The sequence below is a fragment of the Pinus tabuliformis genome, chromosome J (genome assembly GCF_031772625.1).
Source record: "Pinus tabuliformis cultivar Carrire ecotype Pingquan chromosome J, CPIR1, whole genome shotgun sequence".
Classification (NCBI taxonomy): Eukaryota; Viridiplantae; Streptophyta; class Pinopsida; order Pinales; family Pinaceae; genus Pinus; species Pinus tabuliformis.
In genome coordinates, this window is record NC_142295.1 from 436,110,475 (window position 1) to 436,129,520 (window position 19,046).

A 19,046-nucleotide genomic window follows, 5' to 3' on the forward strand; every position below is an offset into this window, starting at 1 on the left:
GTTAAGGCGCCCAGGTGATGCAGCCTGATGCGATGCGATATCGCAATCAGAAAATCGGCGATATGCTGTCCATGTCATATATAATCCCTATTCTCCCGACGCGATGCGATATCAGCTATCGGCGATCGGGGATTTTAAATGGTGTCAATACAAGAGGTTAAAGCTCTCCCCGATGGCCGATTGTGATAAAGCGCAGTTTTCAAAAAAATCCGTTAAATGGAGGGATATTATGATCGAATCATATTTAAAGCTTAATCTGTTAAGCAATGATGCACCTGCGCCCAACCGCCAAAACATCCATAGCACGCTTAAACGGGTCATTCGGCCAAATAATGATATAATGGGCATTTAAGGATTGGCAGGTTTTAAACGGCCATTTAATGTAATTGTAAGATCTTCCCATGGATTGTATCCGCGGCCATTTTTAGAGTTAATCTCTCAGCACGCTTTGATTAATATATCTTTCCCATATTGGATTTTCATTGTCATCTCTCTGTGTTACGTTTATTTTCACCTCTGTGCAGAATTCATCCAAAGGAGAAAGCTTAAGCAAAATGGGGAAGAAATCCAAGAAGACCACAGGTGCTTCCACGGCGCCAGCTGCAGGACAAGCTGTCGTTGACAAAAAGAAAGGATTGATTTCGGATACCACATGTTCTGGTCTCGGCAAAACTACTTGGCAGGGTACCTACAACTTGATCGAAATCGAAGAACCTAAAGTGACAACAGTAGAAGCTACTACAGACTCTACTCGGAAATCTGAGGGTACTCTTAAGGATTTAGCTGACTCCTTCCTTCACCGGATAGCAGCTAGGGAACAAATTCTCCCATACACAGATGTAGTGCGGTGGGCAATTGAAGAAATCCCAATCCTGGATAGAACCTTCAGCACCAGAGACGGGAGAATTTTCGGGTCATTTAAAGCTGATGATTTGAGGCAAATGTATCATTTGCCTGAACCAGAGAAGATATATAATAAGGCATTCCTGGAGAAATTCGCAAACGAAAATGAAGTTGAATCCAAACCCATCCGAGATTGGAGACAAAATCCGGCAAAGCACAAACATGAGACTTCTGGTAAGTACTCAGTTGATTCCCTGGCTTCTCCTTATTGCTATGCTGGAATAATGATGTGTAGATTGTGGGGATTGCATGACTCTGCTAATTTCACTATAGAAATGGTCCCCTTAATGGAAGCTGCATGCAACAGTATAATAATGGATTGGGCCACTATTCTCTCAGATAAACTAGCCAAAGCTGTTCTTGATTTTAGGAATAAGACTTCCATCTCTGAAAGGATAATTCCCCCATTCTATTACAGTGCATATATTTTAGATACATTGTGTTTCAATTCTGAATTTCCCGTGCTCGGCTGGAGGTGGACACCACAAGACCCCACGGCTATCCACATATACCATCAGAAACTATGGAAATCCTCTTACAAGCACCATCTGTACCAAGTCTGTAATGGCTTTATGGTGCCTATTTATTATTCTATTTTTGATAAACCCATTCCCAAGATTTCCTACCAAGCTGGGATTGATTTAACAATGGTAGGAAGATGGTTTGGAGAGGAGAAATTCACTTATATAAGAGTTTTCAGTAGCCAAGCCGAACCTCATGTTCTCCCTTTATACATACCAGATAAACTGTTGGCAAGAGAAATCTCTTACCAGATTATGGCTGAGAGTGTTACACAGACTCTCAAGAAAAATAAGAAGCAGGGCTGGCCCTCTTTCCCCTTGAGATGTGGTGTCTATACTCTGCATGATCTCAAACATGCAGAAAAGGAAGCCACGAAGATTAAATCATTAACTCTGGCGACTCTCCCAGATAGGCAGTTTGATCCAAACAAAGTTGCCTATAATGCACTAGAACAGGCCAAATTGACAAAGTTTGATCATAAAGAAGATATGTTTGACGACCTGTTCTCTTCAGCTGAGACAATAAATCAGGTTAAAGCATTCGCCAAAATTAAATACAATGATGAAGGGTTGACCGAATTTAATAAACTTAGAGAACAGAGGTTGCAAACTCTGCCTCTAGATCTACTAGCGACAACCCCAGCGACATCGTCAAGCGAGCCTGATCGGCAACAGTCAAAGGAACCTCCAGTCATAACAAAAGAAAGCACCGGAGGAAAATCAGAAGAAAGCACAGGAGGAAAAGCAGAGAAGAGAGAAAGAGGAAAAGCAGAAGAGAGAACAGGAGGAAAGGCAAAAGAAAGAGTAGGAAGAAGAGCAGAAGAGAGAGCAGGAAAAAGTGCGGAAGGAGACCCAAGCTGAAAAGGAAAAACAAACCACCATTGATGTCAATGTGGATACTCATATTGACCCTAAATTGCTCCAGGAATTGAAGCAATTTGATTCCATTATCAGTGGTTTGGAATGTTCAAAGGACACAGATACTTCAAAGGTAACGGACACACAGGATATCACTTCATCACAGGTTCTGAGTGGAACCAGCGGCCCACCCATTTCTAAAGAGGTAGAGATGATACCAAAGGACCCCTCCGACCAGATCATTTTGCAGGTAGAAGATATTCCTCCCCTGGATGTCTTCTACAGCCCAAGGCATAAAGCGGTGGTTAAGCGACAAAGGAAAAGAAGAAGGACTGATCAACCTTCCCTTTTCCCAGAGCAAACTGTCACGGGCAATGTGGTTTGGAAGGAGGAATTTGACCCCTCCAATGACCTGACAAAACTATCAGAGTATGCGGGAGCTTATTCAGTAGCAACAATAGATAAGGCATCGGAGGTAAGCCTTTTACTAAAAACAAAGGACCAAGAAATCTTTTCATTGCAGGCACAGTTAAATGAAGCAAAACAAAAAGCTGAGCAGGCATAACAGCAGTTGTTGACGCAACAACAATTAAATAATCAACTAACTCAACAACTGCAGGCAAAGAAACAACGGGTCGATCAAAGCGCAATCCAGAAGCAAAAGGAATTGTCAGAAGCTTTAGCACAACTGAAGGTGGCGAATGAGAGAATGCTGAAATCAAAAGACGAGCAAATTGCTCAATTATCAGCACAAATTGAAAAGACAAAGGGCATTCCACAGGTGGCTGAATTTAGAGCAAAAGCACTACAGATAAATACTGCATTGATAGCTCAAATTAAGCTTCTATGTCAACAAATCGCCCAGGCAGAGCCCCTATGTGAGTTAACGGCATCCATAAGTAATAAAGTAGACAAGGCTAGGACTGAATTGGATCAGGCCGAAGAAACGATAGCTGCATTTCTCGATTGGCAAGATACAGATCAAGGGCAAGCGGTTAATTTACCAAGAATACTGGAGTCATATAAAGATATACTCTTTACAGAATGGCAGTCCCAGTTAATGAAAGCTGAGAGGGCGGTTTCAAGATGCAAATTAACTTCAAGCAATCTGGTTGAATTAGTTAATAACACTCTCTACTTATCAAACATGATCTCCCAATGCACACCAGGAAAATTGACAACAACGAATACATTGGAGCAATCATGTTATCCAGATTTAGAGGAGAAAGGAAGGTTAATCGCTGGGATTAACAGTTTAACCTGGGACACGTATTGGTTTTTCTTGGTAAAAACACACTCGCAGAGAGCCGCCCTCAAGTGCCTTACGGATGCAATCGGGTATATTATCCCTGATATTCAGGATGCCACATACACCGCCCAGTTCAGCTCTTGCCTCAACAAACCACCCGAAGTGGAGCCAATGCTTGCTACAAGTCAGCTCAGATTTAAAGGCAAGCAGCCTACTTGATGATTCATGCCGCCGACTACCAGATCGCTGAGGGAAAATATGATCAAAATTGATTGATACCAGTTTAGTAGGATTTCAGTTTCATAGATAGTTATCATAATTAGGTATTTATAGACCCTTTCATTGTTTTGGAAAGGGTCGTAAAGTTTTGTACTTGACTTAAAGACTGAAGTCACACTATTGTGCTTCAGCCATATTCTTTTAAAAAACTGGACCAGTTATTCTAAATTCAACATGGTAGCCTTTCTGCAAATGTGCACTATTGTCTTTGTTTGAAAGCATCTCTGCGTTGAAGGAAGAATCACAGATAGCGATTGATATTGGGAGTATTTTATCAGCTCATATGGTACTATTATCTATGTCTGATTCCATTCTTTTCATATTAATTGTTATCCGATTTCCTTTGCTATTATCAGATATATGTATGCGTTTTAACTGCAGTTCTGTATTCTTTCCACTATTGGATGTTTATGGTATGCCTTTCTTTTAATCATATATGTGTCGATGATATAAATGATGAGTGTGGTATTATTGTTTTAATCACTTTTCTTAACTACTTAAGTAAAGTAATCATTGAATGAATTAATGTCTATGCCTGTGAGATGGAGTCATCTATATGCCTGTTTGAAAACATAGATCATCAAGCGCTACACTTAGAGAAATATAACCATTCCCGGGATTAGTAGTAGTTATTTTATTTTGTCAATAGATTAAGTTATTCGCCTATCATTAGATTAGTTAAACAATCATCCATTCATCCCGTTTATCCATTATTGGGAAACTGGTCCCATTATCCCCAGTCGGAGCCACCATTCCAAACGGAAAAGGAGCTGTACTAAGGTCTGGACCGGGTGGTTATCCCCCAATGTTGTTGCAACGATTTTCGGGGCATCAACAGGTGGCTACATGCCTCTGGACTGTGTTACAATGAGGCTCGAAGGCCTATTTAGTGTTGAGAAACAATGGAAAACCCTTAACATCCAAAAACCTAACCTTAAAATATGAAATGCCACATTGTGGGCCTTGTTTGGGTAAATTTGTACATCAACTTCCCGGGGTCGTAACTTTGGCATGCAATTTTCGTTTGACGTGCACAATAGCTCGTTAGAAAGATCTATCCGAGCACTAAAACTCTGGAAAGAGAAAGATCAATCCATGCACCCATGTTGCTCCTAAATTTTCCAAAAAACGTCGTTTAGGGCCTTAAAACGGCTCTGGAAGTTCAGGACCTGAAAAACTGCTAAAAATAGTAAGTTTTGCTACAATTACGGAAATTGAAGAAATGAAAGAGACAATTGTGGGGGTCCAAATGGGATAGGTGGGTGGCCACCAACATCCACCTGGATCATTCCTCCCCCCTTAGGAAGTAATGGTCCCCATTTCGTTGAGTTTCTCCATCTGCTGAACTTAATCCCTAGTGAGTTGTTCTGCAATCTCTAATGTGTCCAGTAATGTTGGGAAGCATGGTCGAGGGTGGTACACATTGAACACTTGGTGCAGGTGAAGAAATGGAGGAATTTTTTGCTCCAAAGCATTGTTTCCCACAACCTTGGTAATGTTGTAAGGACCATGTCGAAGTGGTCTGAGCTTCTGATGGGCTCTTGTAAGGCGTTTTTTATGTATATGTAACCAACCTTTGTCGCCCACCTGAAACTTGTGTGGTGGCCCTGTGGGTGAGGAGAAGTTGTTCCTGTGTTCTTTCATGACCATATCCCTCTACTACTGTTGTTGCATGGAGGAACCCTTTGCGAGGGTCATGGATGTGGCAACGATCTTCCCCTTACTTTGGGAGTGAACCAGACACAAAATAAATTTCCTAGTCTGTGAGATGAGCTTGCTGCCTTTCTTAGCAGTGATAAAATAGGTGGCGGTGGGTGGGGCTACCTCAAGTATCTTGTATAATGAATTACCCAATGAAATAATAATAGCACGGGGCCTTGATTCATACACAACATGTCGCCTCCACAAGTATGGCTAGCCTAATAATACATCACAAACATCTAGAGGTGTAACATCACATAGTACCTCGTCTGTGAAGGGTTTGATGTTGTAGGGAAGACAAAACTGCTGGCAAACTTGAAAATCTCGTCCTTGGTGAAGCCACCTGATATTGTACGACTGTGGGTGTGGTTTAGTTGGTAGGCCCAACCGCTTCCCGACCTCTGCTGAAATGAGGTTATTTTGGCTTCCACTGTCAATAATGAATTGCAGCGGCGAACCCTTCACCCACATCTGTGAGTGGAAAAGTCGTTCCACCTCCTTTGGATCTTCAAGCTCATTCTTCTGGATCTTGGCGGCGGCAACAGTGGCGCTGGGCTCCGTGTCAATGATCTTCTTCCCTTTGCCATTCCCCTTGTTGGGTTCTGACTTAGGGTCAGAACATGCATCTGATTCTGAAGCTTTCAACTTGGCCACCAGCAACTGCTTGGTCTGACACTCACTTGTGTTGTGAGTGGGGCTCTTATGGAAATCACACCACTTTCATGTGTCCTTCTTTGGCTTCATGGTGTTGTTCTTTTCTTGCAGCTTTGACGGGTTGTCTTGGGTCACCCCGCCTTGGCTTTGTCCTTTGGTCTTCAGATTTGTAGATCCAAAGTCTCGCTTCTTCTGTTTAAACTTCTGCTCGATTTTGACAGCGTATTGGTATGCTGTGCCGAGCGAGGAAATGTTTAGGAACTCCATCTCTTCCTAGATGTACCTGTGTAGGCAGTTGCGGTATTTGAGTACCAAATGAAACTCAGAATCCTTGATACCCAACTGTGTGTGAAGGGTATGAAAAATGTTTGTGAACTTTGACACATCTTGGTCCTTTCCCTGCATCAGTGTGGTCCACTTTATGTATTTGTCCTCATAGCTTTTGACAGGGTAATACTGATGGCATCCTAGAAGGAATTCCAAGTGGGTGCGGCTGAAAATAGTGACCCCGTACTTTCATCCTTCTACTCACAATAGGTTTCCCACCAGTCCTTGACGTGGGGGGTTGCTTTGAGAAGAGCGAAAATTATATTTTCCAGATTGGAAAAATCATGAACAAAAATAACCCTCTAGTAGATTTAACCATTTATCGATGGCATCTGCATCTATTTGACCCTCGAATATGTGGATTTCAAAATTAACTTGTACCTTAAAAGGTGTGGCATTTCCAGAGTAGCCGTTGGAAACCGATGCGTCGCCTCTGGGTAGCCGCTGAAGGATCTGGGCAAAGTTGTCCATCATCACGTTCCTTTGCTATTCGAGGGCTTCTTCGAGCAAGATTTTGATAGGATCTCCTGCCCCCTCATCTTTCTTTTCATCCACCATGGGAGGTCGTTGGGATTTGTGAGGCTGTTCTTGCAAAGGTTCGACTAGTTCAAGCCCTAACTCCTTAAATCCCGACCTCGTTGGGGACATGCAAAGAAAAATAGAGAAAAAGCAGACCACTCTAATACCACTGATCTGGATTTAAATAGGAACGCAACAAATTACAGAGATAACCATAAACACAGAGATGCAGCGGAAATAATACTTCATTTCACTAATGTAAAGTACTGAAATATGCTTACAAACAGAAATGGAAATAAACCAGCTAGGGCGATGGTAGCTTATCTCTGAGAAGAGATGTGGCGGCTACATGCCTCTGAACTGTGATACAATGAGGCTCGAAGGCCTATTTATTGTTGAGAAAGAATGGAAAACCCTTAATATCCAAAAACCTAACCCTAGAAGATGAAACGCCAAACTGTGGGCCTCGTTTGGGTAAATTGGTACATCAATTTCTCAGGATCGTAACTTTGGCATACAATCTCTGTTTGATGCGTACAATAGCTCGTTAGAAAGATCTATCTGAGCACTACAACTTTGGGAAGAGTAACATTAGTCCATGGACCCATGTTGCTCCTAGATTTACCAAAAAACGTCGTTTACGGCCTCAAAACGGCTTTGGAAGTTCACGACCCGAAAAACTACTAAAAATAGTAAGTTGTGCTACAATTACGGAAACTGAAAAACTGAAAGAGACATTTGTGGGGGTCCAAATGGGATAGATGGGTGGCCACCAATATCCACCTGGATCAGAACTCCACCAAGGTACTGTCCAGGCTCACTGGCAGTGGAGAAATGCTTATGTTCCTGCGTGACTTAGCCAGGGTACTGTCCAGGCCTGTTAGTAGAGAAACACCATAGATGAAAAACTATACTTTGAAAAACTTAAGCTTGTGAGCCAAATCACCCTTCCCTATTTGAAACATTGTGATATCACTGAATTTTGTGTTGTGTTCAACTTATTCGATACAGGGTGAACCGTGTCTGTCCACGGGGTATATGGGGAAGCTGAAGTGATCCACACAACGAATCAATACTCCCCGAAATGCCAAGGTCATGCACTATAAACCAACCAAAATGGAGAAGCTTGTATTCAACCAGTGTGTCGCAAAGTGTTTTCTTGGCTGCAACACCCTCCAAAATTTTGGCTTACATCCAAATTTCAGAGCTTTCCTTGGTTTTTCCTTTGATGGTTGTAAACACTCAAGCTCACCCCATGAGCTCTTGTGAAGTCTTTTCACCCTTTTGCTTGTTTTAACATCTTGTTCTGGTGAGTCTGAATGCTTGTCTTTGTGTGTTTGGGTTGTCTTCGATATGTAAACATATGTCATACTCATACACAAAGTTGTAAGCACTGTCATGCAAGTGTCATCACAGTCGTCCGAAGGTCTATCTCAAGTGTCACGCCTGTTGCTTTCAGCTCTAAGATAGTCTCACTAAGGGCATGTTTTGTCTTGTTGTATTGGTGGTCAACGTTGTCTCGTTGTTGAAGTATTCTAAGTGTATTATCACAATGTCAAGTTTGCACAAGTTCACTTGCTTTCAACACTTAGCCATTTTCCTGAAAATCTATCTGACTGGAAAACCCTCTTCCATTGAATCCCGACTGAGCTGCACTGTGCAGTCTCAACCCTTAGTGACCTTGCTTTTCTGCACAGAACTTCATAATTCTTGAGCCTATCCTCCAGGTCAGTTGCACTGTGCAATCCAAGAGGTGAGTAGCGTGTCTCCCTCCTAGAACTACGTAGAAAATGCCTCCATGTCCAAACTGAGTTGTGAATTTCTCAAGCGCATGCATCAAGCCTCCTTCTGGTCTGCTAGAATCCTACACTGCACCAAGACCTGGGTCTGCACTGATCTCCAAAACTGCATAGACATGTCCTGTTGGTCCTGTACTACCTTGCTTTGCACTGCCTTTAGAAATTATGCAGGCATGTCCAACATGCCTCCTTTTGCCTCTCCTGCAATGATCTCCAAAACTGCACAGACATGTCCAACTGGTCCTCTGTTGCCTTGCGCTGCCTTCAGAAATTGCGCAGCCATGTCTAGGAGGCCTTCTAATGACTGTCCTGCATTGATCTCAAAAACTGCTCATACATGTCAAGCTAGTCCTATGCTGCCTTGCTTTGCACTACCCTCAGAAATTGCGTAGACATGTCTAGCCAGCCCTTTGTTGCATGTCCTACACTGTTCTCCAAAACTGCGGTGTCATGTCTAGCAGGCCCTCTGTTGCCTGTCCGACATTGTTCTCGAAAACTACGCAGTCATGCTCAGAAGGTCCCTTGTAGCTCTATCATGACTTGCTTTTGAAAACTATGTAGAACCGCCCAACAGGTCCCCTGCAGGCCTGTCATGCCTTGTTCTTGAAAACTATGCAGAACTACCCAAGGGGTCCCTTGCAACCCTGTCTTTCCTTCCATCTAGGAACCGCACAAAAGTGCCCCTCAGGGTCCCACCTTGCAGCTTCCAATGTTGTCCTTCACCGCGCAATTATGCCTTTGAGTGGTCACTCCGCAATTTTTCTCGACAGTGCAGGTTGTCCTCCTAGAGTTCCTCATTCCATCCTAAGCTGCACTCTACGCTATGTCAGTGAGTTTCCCTCCTTCCTTGTCACCCACAACACGATAACAATGAATTATGATAGACTAGGTGCTTTTGGATTTGATGTCATCGCGTGATGAGCGATTTGCAGGAAAAGGTACAATGATAGATCATGGTGAGATGATGAATGGGATGAAGAAGGAGCACACATGCTAGAAGACTTGCTTGCAGCTGGATGGACATACCAAGCACATCAAGCAACAAGTGAAAGGAACATATGCATTGAACCATCATGCAAGACCAAGACCATCGAAGACCCCGCAACACTATGCCATGCAGAGGAAGATACAAATCACACCAAGAGTACATCCACCACTCAACATATCAGCAGCTTGACACAAACACCACAGTCAGCCAATACATGTCAGTAGTGTCATGTCGAGTTGTGTCATGATTTGTCTTGGTCACATGACCACTATGGGCCATATCTGTTGTAACGCAATGTAATGTAAAGTGAAGTCCAATGGATGCACACAAGAAGTTGAAGAGTCGTTTCAATTGAAAATTCATTGGAGGTTGAATGGTCATGAGGGTAGTCGAAGAGTCACAAGGGTCAAGCATCATCCGTGGCTATATATACCCCTCCCATTATATGAGCAAGGACTTTTCACCTTGGCTCCTCTCGCATAGCCCTGAGAGTCTGTAGTCTGTACTTTGAGGAGCAAGGAGTCGCTCTAATGTCCCACTACTGGGACTAGTGATGTATGGTGTACAAATGAGTCTTGGGACTTTTTCTTAATTCAGAAGCCTATTAAGGCCAACATGTTTTAACACATGTTTTTGTAGATGTTTGTAAGACTACTCTTTAAACATTTGTAATGCATGTTTGATTAACCTGTACTAAGATAGTTGAACTACTTTGGTTATTTTAGTACTTGCATTGTTGATGATGTGTTGTATTTCTTATCACCATTGTCTCATCCCTATGGACTACTCTGCGGGATACTAGATAGACCACCTTTGTGTATTAACTATCACCGTTGTCACATCCTTGTGGACTACTCCGTGGGATACTCGTTAGACCTTTTTTTATTTTTTTTATTTTTTGGTTCTAACAACTGTCACATCCATGTGGACTACTCCATTGGGTGGTGTACATGTTGTCCCCATCACCCGGGTTTTAATGACTGCCGCATCCATTGTGGACTATTCCGTTGGGTATTGGACAAACCTTTCTAGTTCCCATGTGTCTCTTCCTGGGTGGTACTACTACCTATCATTTAGAGGCTCACTTTACCCTCCCCCTTTGTAGTAAGATAACCTCGACACAATTACATTACACAATCACCATGCACACGTAACTTGTTGTTTGAAGATACTAGAGTAACACTCTCATGTGCTGATAGCTAGATCCAAGGCAGATATCTAAGTATATGGAAACCAGGCCTTCATACAGGATGGGACTCCTACACCAAACAGTGTGAGGTCTAGTTGGGACTTCACATCGGGGAGATAACATTTGTTGGCGGGTCGAGCACCGTCAACAGGGTTAGATAAAGTACTTGTACCAATGATTGAATTAGTAGCCTTATTCCATTGTTATTTATCATTTTTGAAAGTTTCATGAAGTTCTAGGTAGTGGCTTGAGTCCTAGCCCTGAAAAAGTGGCACATAATCTAGGGTTGTTGGCTTAGAAATAGCTGAAAAAGTCCACAATAGTTGGCATGCCTTGCTGTGGGAGCGACTGGAAGGACCCAATCACAGGCATGGCTTGTCATGGGAGTGGCTAAGGGTCCAGATTAGTGAAATGTCAAGTTGCCTTAGGGGTTTTTCACCTGGAAAGGTTGGTTGGTTCTTGAAGGTTCTGTAGCATGTTACGAAGGTCATAATGGTTTTGTTTTGTCAGTTCCACTTCCTTAACTATACATGGGGAGTTGAATCAGATCATTGTAGCCTCTCATCACATATTTACCCTAGTGGACCAGTTAACTTGGGTAAATGTGGGAGGAGGTTATTCCACCATATCTCTAGCACAATCTGCATCAATAAAGCCATGAATGTTCAAAACTCTGTCTAATGTTGGTCTTCCTTGGTAGCACAAGCCATAGTCACTAGTGCCACGCAAATACTTGGAAACCTGCTTCACTGTTATCGAATGCTCCTTCCTTGGTTTTGACATAAACCTACTCAATACTCCCACTTCATGTGCAACGTCTGATCTAGTACATACCATTTCATACATTAGGCTACCAACTACACTCGCATATGAAATATAAGACATGTCCTCTTCCTCTTCTTGTGTCTTGGGACACTGTTTAGTAGATAACTTTACACCTACAAGAATAGGAACCTTCACTAGTTTACTATCTTGCATATTAAACCTTGGCAATATTGTCTTGACATACTTCTTTTGGTTTAACCAGAGCTTCCTCTTTTCATGATCTCGTCTAATTTCCATGCCCAAAATAAATTTTGCAACACCAAGATCCTTCATATCAAATTTGGAGCACAATTGGGTCTTCAAATCCTTGATAATTTCTTTTTCATTTCCAATTAGCAACATATCATCCATATACAAGACCAAATAAATAACATGGTCACCAATCAATTTAAAATACATACAGTGATTTTCTTTGCTCCTTGTGAAGCCAAGTCCCTGTATATATGTATCAAATTTCTGATACCACATCCTTGGTCAGTATTTTAACCCAAACAGAGACCTTTCTAACCTGCATACAATTTTTTTCTTACCCTTCACTACAAAGCCTTCAGGTTGCTTCATATAGATCTCTTCTTCTAGATCCCCGTGAAGAAATTTTGTTTTCACATCTACCTATTCTAAGTCAAAATAAAATGCAACAACAACAAATAAAAGTAGTATAATAGAATCTAACTTGGCAAGAGGAGAAAAGATATCACCAAAATCAATTCCTGACACCTGGGAATGACCTTTTGCTACCAACCGAGCTTTGTATTTCTACACATTTCCTTTTGTATTCATCTTATTCTTAAACACCCATTTTTTTCCAACAAGTTTCCTTCCATCTAATAACTCCACCAGATTCCAAGCCTCATTTTTGTCCAAAGATTCCATTTCATCAACCACGACCTCTTTCCAGAGTTTTCCATCCTCTAAATTTATTGCCTCCCTGACAGCTCTGGGATCATCATCAGTAATAAATAAAGTAAAATTTGAATGGAAAGCAAATGGACTATACCTTTCTCGTCACCTTTACTCTTGTACTGATCTTCTCAAAACTGGAGTTTGTGGCTCTTCCTCTTCTGATTCCTTTTCTGTCGTAGAGTCTGATTCTTCATCCTTTAGCTCAACTTCTATCTTCTCAGGTTCCTTTGGTAGGAATTCATGATTAATAAGATATTTCACCTCTCTAAACACCAGATCTCATATGTACACAACCTTCCTTGTTTATGGGTTTCAAATCTTATAACCTTTTGAACCATCCTTACACCCAATAAAGATGGACCTTTCAAATTTACTATCCAACTTGGTTCTTTTCTCCTTTGGAACATGTACATATGAATTACAGCCAAATACCCTCAAGATGTAAAAGAGAGGGTTTCTTACCAATCCATACCTCATGTGGAGTCTTATCTTCCAACGCTATTGAAGATGATCTATTAAATAAGTAACATGCAATCTCCACTACCTCTACCCAAAATTCTTGTCCTAACCTGACACGACTGAGTATGCTTCTTGCCTTTTCCATCAACGTCATGTTCATTATTTTTGCAACTCCATTTTGGTGAGGTGTGTATGGAGTAGTCTTCTACTGTTCTATACCACACTTCTTATAGAACTCTTTAAATTCTTCTTACAGAACTCTCCACCATTATCTTTCCTCAACACCTTGATCTTCTTCTCTTTCTGATTTTCCACCAGAGCCTTAAATTTTTCAAACCTGTCAAAGAATTCAGATTTCTTCTTGAGGAAATATATCAATGTATTCCTTGAGAAGTGATCTATAAATGAGACATAGTACACAAACTTACCCAGTGATGGAACTGACACAGGTCCAAACAAATCACTGTGCACAAGCTCTAATATCCCTTTCGCCCTCTTAGCACCAGAGGGGAAACTCACTTGATTTTTCTTCCCATATACACAATGTTCATAGAAATCAAAATTGAAATAAAAATTAGACATACCTTATACCATACCATTACCATTAAGTATTCGAAGGCCCTTCTCTCCATTATGTCCAAGCTTTTGATGCCATATCATGGTCTTTTCTCCAGAGACCACTAGGTTTTCTGTTCCACTTTTACGAACCACAGAACTATTGCACCCGTCAATAATAGGCTACCCATAAGCTTGTACAAAGTTCCAATCCAAACTCCCCGCATCAATATCAATGCTCCCCAAACTATCTTGTAGGTATCTTTCTCGAACACTGTTTTGACACCTGCATCATCCAAATTTCTTACAGAAATCAGATTTTTGTCCAATCAAGAATATGAAGAACACAAGGAAGTGTTTTAATCCTTCCACCTTGCAACTTTAGCTTGACATTTCCATGTCCGATGATTCTGGGCTTCTTTTCATCCCCTAAGAAGAGATTCACCACTATCATATTTCTCATACTTGTAGAACCACTCCCTATGGGGAGTGAATTGAAAGGATGAACTTGAGTCAATTAACCATGCTTCATGATCTACATGTGTACTTGAAGAAGAAGCCAATTACACATCCCCACCTTCAGCTAAGGTGGTTTTCACCTTTGCAGAAGGAGCATCATCAGACCCATTTCCTTTCTAAGGATCTATATATCTACAGTCTATTTTGTAGTGTCATTCCTTCTACATTTCCAGCACACCTTTATAGGTTTTGTAGTACCCTTCCTTTACAGGTTTTCTTGAAGATTCAGATCTCCCACTCAAGGACTTATTTTTGTTTCCGTTTTGGGAACGTCCTCATACAGTGATTTGAATTGGATCCTAGAAACTCTCTAAGTATTCATGATTATTTCAAATTATGCTAAAAGATTCAAGTCCTAGAAAAGATCGAAGCTATCAGAAGGAATCCTCATAACAATTGCAGTTGTTTCCAGAGCAGAGCAACAAGGACCCTCGGTCAAGCACGTAGACCGTTGGTCCATGGTAAAGCACAATGGCACAAAACTGGCAAAATCGAAGGCTAATTCGGGAAACAGAGGTGGATTCTGATACCCGATTAGCACTTAAGCGCTAATCACGTACCGCAGGGCGTCCCCCTCAGTGAAGGAAAGCCCCAAAGTTCCCAGACCCGAAATCGCTATAAAATTCAGAAAAGTAACTGTTTCAGTTCCGTAGCGTGGGATTCCCAAAACTGGCAGGATATCGGAAGGCTTCGAGGTGGTAATCAGTCTTGACTAAGTCCCGCCGATGCCACACATTGAGTGACATGCGTCCAGCGAATGAGAGAGAAAACCACACGCATCGAACGGGTAAATGTCGTGCAACTTGTCTGCCTGATATGAAGGACGACCGGAGGATCTGGGGGGTCCAAATCGACGACGGAGATACGTCCCGATGACTGACCAGATTTGACAGGTCAAAAAGAAAGATGACAGGGGATTTGAAGTCCAACGTGGATGATGAGTTGGCAAATGATTCGTGTTCACGGGTGATCTTGAAGCAAACATATTTAATGACCATTCGAATATGATTCAGGGAATCTTACACCCAGTTCATTAGCAAACAGGTGGCCACCTCCCTGCGAGGCGTTACCCAGTGATGATGACACAGAGCAGAGGAATTTGAACGAACAGAGGAAGGAAAACCAGAAGGTCGGGAAGCAGAAACGAGCAGTCAAAGAACACACTGGCTTTAAAGCCATGAACTAACAGAGGTGACATACATAGGCAGACAATGAAGAGACACAGAAAGCTAATAGCAGAGAATAGAGAGTAGAAGCCGAGCTGACCTTAAGGCAACATCAAGCCAGACAGAGCCAAAGAGAGTCAGAGAGAGTTTGTGTACTCCATTGAAGGCTTCAGAGGTTCAAGCAACTCCTCGACATAGGCCTGTCATACTACTGTGACCCTCATAGGTCGAGTTTCAGTAATCAGAGTTTGTGCACTCCATTCTTGCTGACTCCATTCTGTTTAGTGAGTCTCGAATCGAGTTCACTGTTGTAAAAACTCTGCTTGAAAACATAATAGAGAGGCCACCACTGAAAGGTTGGATCAGGAGACGTAGTCAAGGAGCATTGGGTGAACTCCTTATTAAACTTGTTTTGTTTACATGTTTGACTGTTATGTTTTCTCTTATTTCCTCAGTGTCTATGTATTCTAGTAATCTTATCAATCGGTTGCATAAGTAACATAGGCACATCCATGCACATGAGTCAATAATACCTTTCATTCTTTGTCCTGGATAAATTCCAAATCAAGTGGTATCAGAGCTCTAGGTTACCAAGGTTAGACAAGCTTGTGCTAGATTTTGTTGTTGAATGCTAATTAGATCAAAGCTTAAAGTAGGAGAAGGAGAACTAGTTGAAACTAACCTGGAAATTGGAAGTGTCTATTCTAAAAGGAAAATGTCAGAAGAAAATCCCTTAGAATCAGACCCCCAGTTCATGGATAGTTTTATGACCCTGAGATCCATGGTGGAGGAAATGTATAAGGAATTTAAGAAACATAGAGATGAGGATTCGTCAAGCTCCAAACAAGACAAAGGAGTAGCAAAATCTCTCCTCTATGACCACCCTAAAGGCAAAGGGAAAGAAGAAAAATTTCTCATGCCTCCTAATAGCCCTAAAAATAAAAATAAGACATCTTTGATTAAATTAGATGTTAAATTTGATTTACCAATATATGATGGAGAGTTGAATGCAGAGAAGCTCGATAATTGGATTAGACAGATTGATGTTTATTGCAGAGTGTAGAGCATTGACTCAGACAAGAGTAAGATTCAGTTGGCCAGCCTACACCTTGGAGGCACTGCCTTGGTATGGTGGGAAGGTAGGACACAAGCTGACGTGAAGAAATATGGTAAGATTCTTTTTGTCTGGAGTGAATTTGTTTCTGCAATTAAAAAGCAATTATATCCACTAGCCTACATGTAGCAAGCCATGATGAGCTGGCAAACTCTTTAACAACTAAAAGGGAAAAGTGTACAAGGTTACACCCAAGAATTTAGGAAAAGAGCTTTGATTCTAGGAATTTCTTTAGACTCACTTGAGACTCTATTGAAGTATATATGTGGTCTACACAGCTACATGAGGCACACTATCCTCATGTTTAATCCCACTAGCATAGATGAGGTATCCATTCAGGCTACGCATATAGAAGTTAGAGGTAAGAATGGGAACCCAGAAGTTGGGGGATCATCAAAACCCACTGCAAGCAAAAATAAGGAGAAAAGAAAACAGAAATGGAAAGAGAGGAAGGAAAACACTATGCAGAAAAGCAAGTCTTCATGCACTCACTATAAGAAGGATGGGCATGATGATGAACACTGCTGGATTCTGCATCCGGAGCTAAAACCTAAGAAGTTCGAGGGCAAGAAGAAGAAGAATATTGTAGCTATTCAAAAGGAGTTGGGGTTAGAGTCAGGATATGAAGCAACAATCGCAGCCACAGTGATAAAAGGTTGTCTGCTTTAGAGAATGCAGAAATCAAGAAGCAGGAACAGGAGCTGCTCGAGAAGGGATTCATTAGACCTAGCACATCACCATGTGGGTCTCCAATTGTTTTGGCGAAAAATAAAGATGGCTCGTGGAGAATGTGCATTGATTACCGAGCACTGAATAAGATAACGATAAAAAATCGTTATCCCCTTCCTTGCATAGATGATCTATTAGATCAGTTGAAAGAAGCTGTTTATTTTTCCAAGTTAGACTTGCATACTGGCTATCATCATGTCAAAGTTGCAAAGCAAGATGCATGGAAGACTGATTTCATAACAAAGCAGGGATTGTATGAGTGGCTCGTTATGCCTTTTGGCTTAACTAATGCTCCTGCTACTTTCATGAGAGTAATGAATGATGTGCTCATACCTTTTCTTGATAATTTTTTTATTGTATATCTAGATGACATTATTATATTTAGAAAAACGTGGGAAGAACATTTAAAGCATGTTAAGCAGACTCTAGATGTTTTGAAAAGAGAAAATATTTATGTTAAACTCTCAAAATGTGAATTTGGCGAAACATCTCTAAATTATTTGGGACATATAGTAGGGGGTGGTGAATTGAAGATAGATCCCTCTAAGGTTGCATTCATTGTAAATTGGCCTAAACCCAAATCTGCTACAAAATTAGAAGTTTCTTAGGAGCAGCACAATATTAGAAAAAGTTTATTTCTAGCTTTTCCTTAATTGCAGTTCCCTTACATGCTTTAACAGGATTGAACAAGGTGTTTCAGTGGGGAGGCAAACAACAAAAAGCCTTCGACACCTTGAAAGAAGAGATTAGTACAACACTAGTACTAGCACTGCCCGATCTTCAAAGACCATTTGAGATTGAAACAGATGCCAGTGACTATGCCATGGGAGCAGTGTTGATGCAGCACGGTAAACCCATATGTTATCATTCTAAGACATTTAATTTTGCAGTAGTTAACTATCCCACATACGATAAAGAATTGTATGAATTAGTACAGAGTGTGAAAAAGTGGAAACATTACTTAATGGGCAAAGAGACAATTATACATACTGATCATCAACCACTTCAATATCTACACTCCCAAACTATGTTCCAGCAATCAAGACACTATAGATGGATGGGTTTTCTATAACAGTTTCATTTAGTCATCAGATATAAAAAGGGCATACACAATAAAGTTGCAGATATGTTGTCCAGACCACTTATAAATGCATCTACTATACTTAAGCATAATTCAGTATTGCAATAGAGCTACATTAAACAATATGCTCAAGATATAGATTTTAAAGATGTATATGCAACTTTAAGTCAAGGCAAACGAGTAGAAGAATTGGATTATCATGTTAAGGACCAACTCTTGTATCATTTTGGGAAGCTATGCATTCCACAAAATGAAAGAGTAAAGATAATTCGAGAAGCACACACTTCTCTAATATCAGGTCACTTTGGTGTAAGTAAAACCATTGCACAGCTGCAAAGATTTTGTTATTGGCCAAAAATGAATGAGACAGTTTCTAGATATGTAAGAGGGTGTACCATGTGTGCAAAAAGCAAGCCCAGCAATAGAAAACTAGGCTTGTACACTCCACTACCAATTCCTTATCATCCTTGGGAAAGTATCTCCATGGAATTTGTTGGAGGACTGCCTAAATCTAGGAAAGGTCATGACTATTTATATGTTGTTATGGATAGGTTTAGCAAAATGTGTATTTTAATACCTTGTAACAAACAAATTACAACTGAAAAAGCTGCAAAGTTGTTCTTTCAGCATGTATGGGTTCATTTTGGATTACCCACTTCCATAATATCTTATCGAGAAACCCGATTTGTTGGGAAATTTTGGTCAAGT